The sequence below is a fragment of the Rutilus rutilus genome (assembly GCF_951802725.1).
Source record: "Rutilus rutilus genome assembly, chromosome: 22".
Taxonomy (NCBI): Eukaryota; Metazoa; Chordata; class Actinopteri; order Cypriniformes; family Leuciscidae; genus Rutilus; species Rutilus rutilus.
In genome coordinates, this window is record NC_140227.1 from 25,380,559 (window position 1) to 25,392,925 (window position 12,367).

The window sequence follows — 12,367 nt, forward strand, 5'->3', positions numbered from 1 at the left end:
TATTTTTAAAATTTGCTGTATACTACTGTATTTGACGTAACTGCCTCTCTGGCTGGCACCATTCCACCGTGCTTTTTATTTCCTAATTTTTGCCTTACACCGCGTGTCTACAACGCTATAATAGCCAGAGGCTGTCTATATTGGACACATTGAAGCGACCAGACCTTTAAATGCAAACCTGTTTATCCCTTGTAAGAACTAGCGCGAGCGCTTGGACTCGTATCGGACTACGTCTGAAATATAACGGCCGCGGCGCATCACTACACTGTCTGGGATTTGTCGTGTCGCGTCAGACAGACATCCAGTGTAGGTAATGGGGTCTGTCTTTTGTTGGATCGCGACGTTCGTGTCTGGCCTGGGGAAGAGACGGAATTCACTTCACCGAGAGAGAGATCAGCAAGCAAGGTAAAAAAAAAAAAAACATTCTGTGTATGTTGACCATAGACTGGCTGTTGACAGGATTGTGCCCAGTTTAACGTATGTTAGCCTAACGTTACTCGTCGTCAACATGGCGGTAACGAACTTTACCATGGTAAACTGAGCTAACGTTTCATTTTACACACCTTGTTAGATTATTGAATTGTCGAATATGCCAACGAGCAACGCGTTTACATTAACAATAAATGTGAATAAACTAATGTGAAATTCTGTTTATAGCCTAATGTTGGCCTACTGATGAGAACCTTTATAGTTTTAGCATTAGTTTGCAAACTATACCATATTATAGTTTTTATTTTATTTTATGGAATTTAATATTTACTTCCATTTTTGTGTTTAAAGGAACACTCCACCGTTTTTTTAAATAGGGCTTATTCACCTTCTTTCCTACATTTAGATAGGTGGGCAAATGCATTTTTGTCTCAGTGCATGCATTGTTTTAGTTTGACAGGGTCGGCTCTAGCTTAGCTTAGCACAATGAATGGAATCCTTTGTTGCCAGCTAGCATGTCCTGAGTAAAAGTGATATATAAAAAACAAAAAAAAAAAAACACCTAATTACTTCTTGTGGCCTGCGTATTCACAACAAGTACAAATAGTGATGCAGATTAACACTAGGCGATTTCCTATGCAGATATTGACTTGGGACTATATTAGGGGGAAGCACAGGCGAAGCACTGCTACTTGGGCGCAGAGATATCACGCCCAAGTAGCAGTGCTTCGCCTGTGCTTCCCCTTAATATAGTCCTTAATATATAAATCAATATCTGCCTAGGAAATCGCCTAGTGTTAATCTGCATCACTATTTGTACTTGTTGTGAATACGCAGGCCACAAGAAGTAATTAGGTGGGTTTTTATTATTTTTTATATCACTTTTACTCAGGACATGCTAGCTGGCAACAAAGGATTCCATTCATTGTGCTAAGCTAAGCTAGAGCCGACCCTGTCAAACTAAAACAATGCATGCACTGAGACAAAAATGCATTTGCCCACCTATCTAAATGTAGGGAAGGTGGTGAATAAGCCCTATTTAAAAAAACGGTGGAGTGTTCCTTTAAAGGCAACTGCAACAAAGCGACAATTCGCGCCAGATTCCAGAGGTAGGCCAGCCCATTTGTGATAAATTTTGAGATAAGTTTGCTGAAATGATTAGCAATACGCTATGTGAAAATTGCTTTTGAGCCACTGGTGCAGACTAGGTAGCTTACAATATCTTATAAAATCTCTATAAAATTGGCTAACTTTATATCAAATAAGTGACCTTTGCATTATGTCTAACTTTATTACACAGCAAATGAACCAATCAGAAGATGGACCATTGTCTTTGTTCAGTCTCACCAGATTAAATGTATCCAGGTAAGCACAGTAAAACTCTCACTAGGCTTATTCATTCAGACCAAATCTAGCATTCTAAACAACTTAAGTTTATATTTTTGCATTATTTTTATATTTTATTAGCCAGAAGACTCTACCATTGCAGTTCCACGGTCCTAATATCAGCGCACAGGTGGGTTAACTACTGTAGGAAGGAGAACGATCATCACACAGTGATTTCTTGCATGTATCTTACTGTGTATTTGTCTCAAACAGGTACTCCTTCACTGCAGACAAGCTGAAATGGGCTAAAATCATCTATTTCAGTCGGTCTTTCTATGGATCTCAGCTTTTTTGGACAGAATTTAGGATTTGTAAGTATTAAAATTTAATCTGGCATAATTTAATTTAGTTCTTTTGTATGCTATTTATTGACAAAAGCTGTTTACAAATATATATTCTTAAGTTTTTGTGAAAATAATAATAAAAATTAACAAAAGAGGTTAAAAATAATGTGACACTAATATTCTCTCTCTCTCTCTCTCTCTCTCTCTCTCTCTCTCTCTCTCTCTCTCTCTCTCTCTCTCTCTCTCTCTCATATAATTTTGGAACCAGGATCTCCTCTGAAGGACTGAGTACATTTGTGTTTGTGGGCACACATGCAGACCAGGGAACACTCTGATGTTGTCAATCAAGTTCTGAACAGGAACCAATCTTTGGAGAAGTTCATTTATTCACAAAGGTGGACAAAAACATTGTGTTGGCTTTTTAAAGATTATTTTGATGATGACTTTTACTCCTATGCTGTAGAAAAGATGGAGTAGACAGTCAGACATTGATAATAATAAGAAATGTTTCTTGAGCATCAAAGAGACTTCTTTCAAAAACATTACGACACTTAAATACTTCTTTTGGCCACCAGTGTACATGAATCCAACACATTTTTGGAAATAAGTGAAATTATTTTTAAGGTGGGGTTATGTGTCTTATATTGTGCAAAGAACTGTGTTTTGTCCTGTTTTGGACATTTCCTTTTTGGAAGCTTAAAAATGTATTTATATTCTGCAGTTTTATGAATGTAATGGTTGATATTTCATTATAATACTTGTATAAGCTAAACAACCAATGACTCTACATTCATTTAGTCAAATGCTAATGTTTTGTTTATGATTTTATGTATGTTTTCAAAAATGTTTGCAGTGAAGGACAGCACATAATGTGTTAATTTAACACGTTTACACATCTTTGTGCTAACCTCTCTGACATATTTACTTTGTTAAAATCATTTACACAATGAATGAGTTAGAATTAACACAAAAAATGTTGTCTCTAAACTCACCCATTAATGTGTAAAAATTTCACATATCATTTCCAGCATTGGCATGTTTATTTTGTGATATATATGAAATGTTTTAAATAAAAAAATGGTATTTTGTGATAACTTTGTCTAATTGGTTTGTATGAAAGTAGTACTTATGTAGGATAAAAATAAAATTAATCATATATCAAAATTATCAAATCTAATTTATATTTAGTACAAATATAAATAATTACAGTAGTGTACTGATTAGCTTAGTTTTTACAGTAATGCACTGTACTGATTAGCTTCGTTTTTACAGTAATGCACTGTATTACACAAAACTGAAATACGGTTTGGTACTGTAACTCTTAATTACAGTAACTTACTGGCAACAGTGTTGCCAGTAAGTTACTGTAAAAAACCCTTGAAAAGTCTAACAGTGTAGTTGTTTAAAATTGAAGGTAAACTGCAGGGATATTTCTCAAAAAAAGAAATGACAAAGAAACTCCAAGCAACACACTGAATTAAAAGTGAAATTCTGAAGTAATTGTAACTTGTCAAACATACTTGAATCTTTATTCTATTTACAACTTTGAAAATCGTTTTTTACAGTGAAGTTATCATTTATCAGTGCGTTGGAGTGAGCAAAGACAAGCAAAGTGAACGCATAACGGCTTAGCATCCTGGTCCACCAGTCATAGTGAGTTTTCTCCTTTTAAAGACAAGAATGAGTAGTCATGTAACAATGGTAAAAAAAACCAAAACAAGCATTCATGAATAAGAGAAGAATCAGATGGGGTGTGTTTATACTTAGTAGGTCAGATTCCAAGATATCACATATTGGATTGAATCGGATGGTAATCGTAATTGATTACCATGTAAAGATGCTGATCAATAAACTAAAACAAAATAATAATAAATTCGGTATTTCACTCCTGTAATAATTTAGCTGGTAATTGATCGAAAATAATGTGGCTTTGACGAGAACTAGTTTTGGTCTCGATCATTAATCATTATAACCATGCTGTTCAAACATTTGGTGGGAAAGTTAGTCTCACTGCTTAAGCTTCTTAAAAACTCTTATAGTGGTACCTTTACTGTATTCATCAGCCAAAACTCATATATCCAAGACTTTTCAACAACTCAGTGCTCATTTTTGATCGTCTGCCACATTAGCATCCATGTATATATCTGCCATTTTCTTTGCCTGACTCCATTAGTGATGGCTGTATATCTTTGACTCCATATTGACTTTCTTTCATCTTCTGGAGGAAACTCTATAGCTGTAGATTACAGACTGACCCTAAGGCTCCCTGCTCAACAAGAGAAAGAGACTTGTGCCAGCTGAAGGAATAAGACGCGCACGCACACACACAAGAAAGTCAATGACAGGATGAGAAAATGCTGTCATGTTTCTTACAGACTGAAAGTGTCCAAAGCATTCAGCCAAGCACATGTTCTCTCACCAACTCAACACCCTCCTCTTTCTCTCTCTCACACACACACTCAATTATACACGTGTGTATGATCACACAAGGATGAGTAAGTCCCTGCTCTCTGGAGACGAGCGGTTTATCGGCTTATCACTGCTAACTGACGCAGCTCTCCTTCTTTCTTTCTCTCATATTCCAGTACATTTAACAAACTTATTGTCCTTTCTTTGAAAGACAAGACTCTTCTAAACATCTGTTTCACAGCGAACTTCACAGGTGAGCTGAATCCATGTCTCTACATTTACTGAGAAAACACTCACCCTGAAGAGACCAACAGGAGGGAGGATTTACACCATAGGATCATTTTCTGTCTGAATGCAAAAGCGTGACGTGTGTGAGGTTTTACCGTCTAATTCAGCACTACCTGGTCTCCATGTCCAGACACCCAATACCTCGCGTAGCTCGGCTGGGAAGGTAGGAGGGGAAGTGGAGCCGATCAATGCACTTGTTAAAGATTGCAGATAATGAAAATATGGAAAAAAATATATTCCCCACCATCAATTTTTGATGAGAAGAAAGCCCATGGATGCAAAAAATCCCAAAAGAAGCAAATGTAGAAATAGTATACTGGATAAATAATTGAATGAGTATCTTCATTGATTTGTAGTCTTATTTAGTTTTCATTGTCTTCAATTTTTTTTAAAGGCTAAAACCTAAAACATTAGATCCGAAGGTCATAGTTGTGCATCATGCGTTTGCATTCAATTATGTTTATATATAGCCTATGTAAGGCAAGCTGTCAACAGTCTTAAAGGGGTCATATAATGTTACATGCACTTTTACAAGTTGATTGTACTGAAATTTGTGTTGGCAGTGCCTGTACACAACCATCATAAAATGATAAAAATCCATCCAGTGTTTTTTTTTTTATCTTCTTATACGTTTTCCCTCACCTCAAATCAAGCCGTTCGACCGTGTGACGTCACACGGTCGGACGCCCCTCCCACGATTGTTGATTGACAGCAGCGTTTCAACATAGACCCGCCCTCGCTCGTGAGCGAGCTGTCACTCATAGTCCGTGCGGACCGGCTCGATCATTGTTGATACTGGAGCACTGTCTATGAGCAGAATGGCGTCTAAGCGCTTGTGGTGTTCTGTTCTTGGGTGCAATAATGAACACAGCAGTCATTTTGATGTTCCTAAATCCGAACCGCTGAAGACGCAGTGGCTGAGTTTGTTTTCGAAGGGAATATTCCCCACGATCAACAACAATGCTTTCATGTTTGGGCGAATCATTTCACACACCAGACTGCTTTACAAACGACGGTCAGTAAAGCTGGTTTTGCTAAGAAGCTGCTCCTGAAAAAAGGATCGATACCAACTATTCGTGTTCCTGCTGCACCTCCAGAAGAAGTGAGTGTAACGTTTTATTAACCTTTATATTAATATTTATATTAATATTTGCAAATCGCTTGCACGCTTCACGATGAATGCGGCTGTTTACACTCAGGGTACACTACGGCATGTTTTCTATGTACAATGTTCTCAATATAATTCATAATCCCACGTTATAATGAACAACGCGTTATGGTTATTGTGTTATTATTTCAAACGGTGTAAGCACAGAACAGACTTTCACATGGGTTTAAATTATCATTTAAAGACACATGCACTTAAACGGCATGCTGAAAACAGAGCTGTTTTTGACCAAGTAAAATGAGTGTTTTCTTACATTATTAATGATAATTTTTAATTAAAGTATATTACAAACTTTTAATTTAGACCCTAAAGAATCATATTAGCTTGTACAAAAATGGCATTATATGACCCCTTTAAAGGGATAGTCCACCCAAAAATCATGTACTCACCCTTATGTCGTTCCAAACATCAATGACTTTATGTGGAAGACACAAAAAGATATTTCGAAAAATGTATCATTGATTTTTCATCCATACAATGGTCAATGGGGTACAAAACAACACTGAACTATACTGATTATATGGAGAAAAAAAGTCCTTTAAGGCTTTTCACACTGCGCTTAACCCCGGGTTGTCGTCTTTCTTAACCCTGCTTTTCACGTTTCACACTTATAATTTAAAAGGGGGGTTAGCACCGCTTTTGAGTTGTTAACTCCACATTGCGATGCCAAAATTGTACAGTGTGAAACGATGTGGTGTTAGAATGTTACAACTAGATGCTTAGCAAACGACAACCAACCAACTTTATATTCACCTGCTTTGGGCAGTCACGGAAACACTGCACGATGCAGTCGTTTCTGCGTTTGATAGGAAAAATGCCAAATGTCAATGGAAAACGCGACAATTGGCGTGAAGAATAGACCGTTTCATTCTCACCTAGTTCGAAAAGTCAATTCAGAAAAACACTTGATATTACAGTCAGAAATGTGTGGAGGACGCAATGCTAGAGCCTTTATTTAAACAGGTCATGTGCTGCGTTTGTCCAGTCAGTGACACTGGCCGCGTGCAAAAAGTTTATGATTCTGACACATTTTTTGTTTTTAGAATTTGGAAGTCTAAATATTGCAAATCGCCAGAAGTTAAAAGCAAAAGTTAGGCCATAGACAAACTACACCACAGTCATATGACTTCAACATCATTCAGACAAATCTCTTAATCTTTTTTTTTAAATCTCAATAGCAAGTAGATGAGTTTTCCTGCTCGGCATGATGATGTTTAATGTCCCTAACAACCTCTGTAGTACCATTGAGCCACTTGGCAACCATAATTATCACGACACATAAAAGCTTTAAAAAAAACATCAAAAGTGGGTTATTGATGCATTTTATGTTGTTGAATAAAGCGTAAAAATATATTGACATTCCATTAACAACAGACCTTACATCAGGCATTTAACCAAAAATCCATTCCAAAAACACATTGACTTCTGGACAATGGAACCGAAACCTGGACTTGGTCTCATTCCTGCAGCACTCAATAGGTTTATATTTAGACTGCTGCAATAATAAGTGATTAGAAAAACTAGGCTAAAACTAGATTTTGTAAAGTTATGCTCATCACAGAGGGAATTTAATGTTTTGTGCAAGATTTGCTGTTTTACTTGAGTCTAGTTCTAGTGGTGCATGTATTAGACACAAACAAAATACTTCAGAAATCAGAGCTCGTCATTACACTATAAATGTTTGCTTTTAGATCTCCATGGGAACAACATAGGAGACATGTCATTAGAATGCACCTGTTTCGCAGGATTTCATTAGCTCAAGCTTAGATTCAAAAGCTAAGGGGGTTTAATAATATGCAGACCAGACGATGCTCCGCACGAAGGCACGAAAGAACGAAGGAGACATGTCGAGACTTGCACGGAGGCGTTGAAAATGTCTGCTGTTCCGTCAAGATAACCTTTACATCAAACAGAGTAACAGCTGAAACTCCCTGAGAGAGAGAATTTAGTATTCTACAGAATTTAAATATATGCAGAAACATCCTACACATTGCAAAGAAAAAATAACAAATAATGTGGAATAAAGCAGGTGGAACAAAGCAGATACCAGCTCATAATTAATGTAATAAAGACTGTACTTATAGTTCTCGATTTAAAGGTAAGCTCACACAACACACTCCATAACGCTGCAGAATCCCTCCAAAAATACAATATATGCTCATAATCAATTACAAAGTTCCTCAAACTGACTGAAGGTGAAAAGAATCCAGCTGAGTTTGGAAGAGATTCACGCTGATTTGTGCTTCTATAAAACCTGGAGAAAGCTATTCGTTAGCATATTAATGGAAGTAGCTGATCTGAAATGTGCCATCTTTTCCTCATCATGAGCTTTCATGTGACTAAACTCTGGGGCAGCAGAACATTTACATCATGGCAACTCTGACACTACAAGAGCTTGCATTGTCCTCAAGCCTTTCCTGAACTGCTATGCTGAGCTGTGAGGTCAAATACAGCAGAAAATGTCAAAAATGTCCAAGTCAATTTCGCCCAAGGAAACAACTTCATCTTAAATTTTTTACAAGATCTTTTCCGAATATTATATAAGCACATTAAATTGTACCATTGAGCATTTCCACAAAAAGCATAATGTTGCACAGTTCAAAGTACAGCAGATTTCCAAAACAGTCAGGCAGTGGTAAAACATCTGCTATAATAATATAATGGAATATCAGCATAAATATACAGATATTTTTAAAAAGCCGACAAATGGAAAAAAAATGCTTCTTAGAACCAGATAGTTGTAGGTACAGCATCTACTAGCAGGGGGTAAAGACAAGTGCATCAGGCTAGTAACCAGCCAAACCTTGACCCTTAGCTTTTATAGCAGCTAGCAATGTATCAATGCCATAGCTTAAGAGACAGAGTGTAACATAATCTATTGCTTGCTGCTATCACACACTATCAGTTATAAATGTGTATTTATATGAATATATACAGCCGTTATATTCTTTGCCCCACTTTCCTCACCTGACTATATCTGAAATCTATTTTTGTAATTTATCAATATGCAATACTTTATCCTTCACTTCAAACTGTATTATGCAAGTACTTGAAAGCTGTAGAAATACTCCAGTCTTTGACATTTATTCTGTGTCAATGATTTTAAAAGGTCTGGTAGGAGTAAGCGATTAACTGAACACAAAAACATCAAGATTTCACTTAATATTGATTGATTTATACAATTTATTAAATTCCAACTTCGACTGTAAAGTGTTCACAGTCAATGCAAATTGCTAATGCAATGTATATTATAAAATAGATATGCACTACCATTTAAAAGTTTGGAGTCAGTAAAAATGTTTTATGTTTTTGACACATTATGTATTTATTTGATCAAAAACACAAGTAAACCAACAATTAATATTGTGAAATTATAGAAATTATACATTTCTATTTAACATATTTTAAAATGCAATTTATTCCTGTGATGGCAAAGAAGCCTTCAGTGTCACATGATCCTTCAGAAATTATTCTAATACGCTGATTTGGTTCTAAAGGTGCATTTCTTATTATTATCAATGGGGAAACAGTTGGGTTGCTTAATATTTTTGTGAAAATATTTTTTTTCAGGATTGTTTGATGAATAGAACTGTTCAAAAGAACCGTGTTTATATGTAATGTAAAACTTGTTACTGCCATTTCTGATCAACTTAATGCATCCTTGCTGAATAAAAGTATTAATTTCCTTTAATAAAAAAAGATATATCTTACTGACCCTGAACTTTTAGTCTTTATTTCCCATAACAATAAAAATAAATATATATATATATGCATGCATGTCCATAGATTTATACATGTATAGATAGAATGGAGATCAGAATGTATACATCATCACTTGCCTTTTATTACATCGAGCCTTTGGAAAATTAACTGGAGAGGTGGAGGGTGGCAGAGTTCTGGCTTTTCCTCATCAGTGGAAACGATTCCCATGTCCGCCATTGAGTGAAGGGCAGTGGAGATGAGAAGGCAGATTATGCTAAAAAATAAAGGAGAGGAGAGATTGTTTGCAGCTTTAAGGGTATGCTTCATTTCTCTTCATTTACTCTGAATTACCCCAGAGTCCCTCGGGAGGCTTGTCTTGCCCAGTGCCCTTCAGTTCATTCTACAGAGCCTTGAGAAGTTCACACTTACTTTACCTTGTAGGAAACTGAAGACCCGCTGCGGGTGGAGGTTATGTAAAGTTAAACGAATTCCATCTCCACACCAGCTGCTAACCTGTGGTACATAATAGAGGGATTGTCAAGATATGTGGATAATGGCAGTTCGAATACACATTTTTTTAACTGGCTATTAGTGCAAACAGCACAATTTTGCAGCATGAAATTATAGATGCAGTTTGTCTCATAGCCAGGGATATAATTGCACATTTTTAACTAAATCCTTCTCGAATATTGTTCCAGCCAGGTCTAATATTGATCTAAAATGTATACCTCTCTTGGTGCTTATTTACAGAATGCGTATATATATTTTTTTTTTACCCCTAGACTAGACAAGTCAGAAGCGCTGCATCAACTCTGTGACATCTTAAATACATCTCTTTGATCTGATGTGTCTTTGATCTCCTCTCTGCCTTCTTCTTTGGATTGCAGGATATTCACTTTTGATTAGACGCAATATACAAGTTTTATCAAGAGTGCATATGGATTGAAAGGTCAGACAGATGCATATTTATAGACTCAATCATTGTAATTCAATGCTTACTTATTCATAGACTCTTCTAAAGAGACTGCCACCGCAAGCTGTCAGCCAAACCAAACTTCTTCATTAGCAGATCCTACTGTGTTCTTCATCTGTACGTCTAATATCGAATCAGTTCACGCTAGAAAATCAGTACTGATGCATTCAGACGTCTGACTATGAGCATTTTTTTATGTGCAATAAGCGTCAGATGGTAAGTGAGACTGTGGAAGGTCTGTAGGTGTGACGTCTGTCGCAGTGACTATCCAACAAGTGAATAGTGGTCAGTTTAAATGGCAACATAAACAAAAGATAGACATTTAATAAAGACATGAAACAGGCCATTCATGTGCCATCAGATTTTATCTCCTTCATTTCCTCACTTCTGTTTCTGCTATATTGAAGTGAATTGAACTCCAGCATGGAGTGGATGTCTCATGGCATTTCTCACAGAGAAATTGCCCTCTACTCAAGCTCCACAGCGGGAGATCAGTCGGTCAGACCTGTTTTAATGAGACACACAGACAGGTCTATACGCATGTGTGAGAGCGACAGTGTATTAGAAAGTCGTGCTCACATCCTCGCTGCTCTTTACTCTGGAAAGGATCAAACAAACATGTCCTTCAGATATTTACACAGTATGAAGCTCATGTTTTCTCAGGACACACACACACAGTTGTACCAAAGTGTCATCGTGATTTCAATTCACTCTCTGGCATGAAGGAACTCTCAGTATCACAGTTCGGCAAGTGGTGATAATCCCTACGATCATGATTTAAAGTATACCATAGAAATTACTTATAACCCAGCGATCATATAGATAGATAGGAGTGGATCAGGAAAAGTCACACAAATTTATGATTGATTTCCCTTTGAATATCAGGAGACAATTAAATGTTACAGTCATTAATAATTGTCACAAGGGTCCTTGTGGCTCGAGAATATACATCTATTCTCGTAGTCATGTATATGTCTGCTGTCTTCAAAAATCAATCTGGGCAGCATTTCCCAAAAGCATTATAAGCCTAAATTGATCGTAGAGACCATTGGTGGTTGCAGTTGTTATATGATAAATTTAGGTTTACGGTGGTTTTGGGAAATGCAGCATGCACAGATGAAGTACAGTAATCTCAAGAGAATCTCAAGTGAAGCGAAGATAGCATGGACTCGGACGTGCCCTGATTCCATCTTACCTCGGAATGGATCCTCCGAAAGCAGCATTTTTCAGCTAATATTCCACTAAATATTATCGACACATCTTCAAAGTCCTCCCCTCCATAACAAACTGAACCGAACCCGTCCCATCCCTAGTTTCCGAAAAAAAACTTTTTTCACAGCCATCTTTCATCTTAAGGCTCCTCAGCTTCCATGGCCTCCTTTGCATTTCTCAGTAGCATGTCATCCAGGCAGGCCAGCTGACAGTCTTGCCTGGGCCCGGGACGAGATAATCTTAGATGTTTTTCCCTTGCTCTTCCTCTCCTGTTCCTCTCCTCTCCTCTGCTCTTCCTCTTCACAGTGCATTAACTATGTTTACAAATACAACTTTTGATTTCAATAATGTAGGCTATTAGTATTCAAATTAACATTAACAATGCTGTAGAAGTGCTAATGTAGTTAGCTAATGTAGTTAACTAGAGTTTAATAAATGGAACATTATTGTAAAGTGTTACCGATTTTTTTTATGAGTCTGGTGAGCTCAGTGTTGGGGGGGGGGGGGGGGGGGGGG

The 12,367-nt window shown here is 37.0% G+C and overlaps 1 protein-coding gene and 1 long non-coding RNA gene across 2 annotated transcripts in view; both read left to right on the forward strand.

Moving 5' to 3' along the window:
* Positions 1–1,498: 1,498 nt before the first annotated feature.
* Positions 1,499–2,061, forward strand: LOC311282358. Its single transcript, XR_014625927.1, has 4 exons — positions 1,499–1,538; positions 1,730–1,794; positions 1,897–1,945; positions 2,029–2,061. It is a non-coding gene; the product is annotated as an uncharacterized lncRNA (long non-coding RNA).
* Positions 2,062–4,592: 2,531 nt separating this feature from the next.
* cntnap5l (contactin associated protein family member 5 like) overlaps positions 4,593–12,367 on the forward strand; it is an 80,419-nt gene continuing 72,644 nt past the window's right edge. The window contains exon 1 of the mRNA XM_084395612.1: positions 4,593–4,761. The gene's annotated coding sequence lies outside the window, so the exon portion shown is untranslated. The remainder of the gene's footprint in view (positions 4,762–12,367) is intronic.